The 2,705-nt window shown below is 34.4% G+C and overlaps 1 pseudogene; it reads left to right on the forward strand.

Moving 5' to 3' along the window:
- The window catches only part of LOC101592933, a 39,169-nt pseudogene extending 36,922 nt beyond the window's left edge, over positions 1–2,247 (forward strand).
- The last annotated feature ends 458 nt before the right edge of the window (positions 2,248–2,705 follow it).

Raw genomic sequence — 2,705 nt, forward strand, 5'->3', positions numbered from 1 at the left:
AGGGGGAAGAGGAAGCTCTCCCACACACTCACTGTACCTGGGCTAGGACTGGGTCTGGGGTTTCCCGGAAAGTGGTAGCAGGATGGATTTCTTGATTAACTTGTTTTGCAAGCTTATTGTGCGTCAGTGTGGCAGATACTTGCCTCATGGAGATATTGTAGAATGTACCAAGAAGAAAATAGTGACAAAACTTTCTTACATAGGAGAAAAAAAATTACAGAGTATTTGACATCTATGAAAGGGTTCTGGTCTGGGCCACTTACCAGAACAAAATTTCATGCTGTATTTCATTTTGTTCTCTTCAGATTTCACATGTCCACTTCAGTTCATTTATTTTTAAACAACTTGTTTTGTCTCTTTGATTACTCTTTTTCACGTTGAGGCTCAAATATTTTCAATAACGAAAATAAAAACCATGCTGACTCTGTTCATTCTTCTGGGTGGAGCAGACATTCCTGAGGTCCAGGTAGCAATTTTCACTTTTTTTTTTTTTTTTTTACCTCACTTGCTTACCTAGTGTCATTGGTAATGTGACCATTCTCATTCTTACTGTGTTGGACTTCCTTTCAAGCTTCCATTTTTTTTTTTTTTGAGGAAATTCTTAAAATTTTTTTTCACAAGAGTCTTTTGCTTCTCAGGTCAATGTCACAACATGGAACAAGAGTATCAGCTTTCCTGGCTGCTTTACTCAGTATTTCTTTGCCGTACTCCTTGGAGCAACAGAGTTTTATCTCCTGGCTGCCATGTCCTATGATTGTTTGTGGCCATCTGCAAACCTCTGCATACATACATGACCATCATGAGAGCACATTCTGCACCCAGCTGTTTCTCTGCTCTTGGATGGGGAGGTAGTGACTATTATACCACCAATCATTCTGATAAGCCAGTAGGACTTCTGTGTATCCGATAGGTGGAATCACTGTCTTGTGACTGAGCCTCTTTGATAACACTTCTGTTCAAACACAAGCTTTATAGAGAAGTGATCCTTCTTGTAGCATCTGTGACCCTCCTAGTCATTTTGGTGTTGGTGATTTTTTTTTCCTATACATTCATCATCAGAACTGTTCTGAAGCTTCGCTCAGCCCACCAAAGAACAAAAGCCATTTTCTACCTGTTCTTCCCACGTGTTTGGTCAGAAGGCTTATGACATTAGCCTTTTCACATGTTTGAAAAATGCATGTTCATATGTTATGAGTCCTGAGCAAACAAATATATCATCTTGTCAAATACTACACTTTCATATAACAAATGTATATTGTTTAGCATGATGTCTAACAAAAAGAAAGCTGCTAATAGCTATTATTGTTGTTTCCTATGATTATTTCAAATCAACATAATGACTAATGTCTTCTTATTGCATTTGTACTTTAATGATGTTTTCTTGTTTGCTTCCTCAGAGTCTCTTTGGACTTCTTTGAAAAATCATCTCCTATTAAAAGCTCAAGTTCTTGACAGAGTTCATTAGCATGTCTGAATGTGGGTCTCCTGGGATCTTTCATTTATTTCTTCAACTGAGTATTCTCTCATCTCCACTGAATAAAACACTGAAAATATACTTTAGACTGGTGTAAAATCAGAGAACAGCAGAAAATGAAGCTACTACACTTCAGAACAGATAAATAAATGTTTGAAAGGGATTGTTTCATACTTTTATTACTTTTTTTACTATTATAAATATGAATGACTTAAATAAGTGACATCTCAAAGAATTATTTACTAGACCAATGCTAGAACACTAATGCATATAAATATATGGGGAACTAAGAAGTGGCAGGTGACAGCTAAACAGATACATAGCAGGATGAATAGGATCTTTCCTGTTGAATTTTCTTAAGTGTTTGAACATTTATGGACAATTACATCAAGAAGTAGTAATAGGGAAGCGAAATTTAGGTTCTGTATCACTGTCCACCCAATGTGCCCTTAAAATTGTGACTCATCCCATGGACATCTCTGATGAAAATGTCATAGCATTTACATTGCAATTCAAATGTAAGTATGTTCTCAGCTTGTAGTTTTTTCATTGTTACCTATTTGTGGTTAAGGAACATGAAGTCAGGTATACATAATTTTATTTTTTAATTTAAAATAGTATGCCTTAAATGTTGAAACAGGTATAAAAAAGATAGTCCTATTTTCTGATTTTTTTTCCCTCATCTCCTGCAAAAATGTACTTATTGTTGACAATTTGTGTTTTCAGATGTGATTATGCAGATTGGTTTCAACTTTCCAAGAGTGCTGGTATAAATCTTTTATGTTCATTTTCATTTGACTATTGAATATTTTAGTTTAATCTGCTAAAACATTTAATCATTTCTTATTGGTGGGAGCTTAAATTGGTTCCAACTTTTATCATTTATAGAGACAAGATAAAAATAAAGGTAAGATATTCAGATTTGCAATATTGCTGAAGTAGAATTGTTATGACTGTGAAGTTGCAAATTGAATAGAGCTAATTACTGGGAAATTTTAGAGCCTAGATATCTAATTCTAACAGGAATCTGATCTTTTCCCATACAGTTTAGTTATTAGGACATTATTAAAGTCAATAAAAAGAGGACATTGGTATTTCACACCTGGTCCTGTGGTACAGAAGGGAAGTTAAGATTTATTTATTTATTTATTTATTTTTCAAAGTTTTATTGATAAACAGATAGCAATGAGACAGTTTCAAATCCAATCAGAAGTACAGTTTCAACAAATAA

The sequence above is a fragment of the Octodon degus genome, unplaced genomic scaffold, assembly GCF_000260255.1.
Source record: "Octodon degus isolate 3935 unplaced genomic scaffold, OctDeg1.0 scaffold00358, whole genome shotgun sequence".
Lineage (NCBI taxonomy): Eukaryota > Metazoa > Chordata > Mammalia > Rodentia > Octodontidae > Octodon > Octodon degus.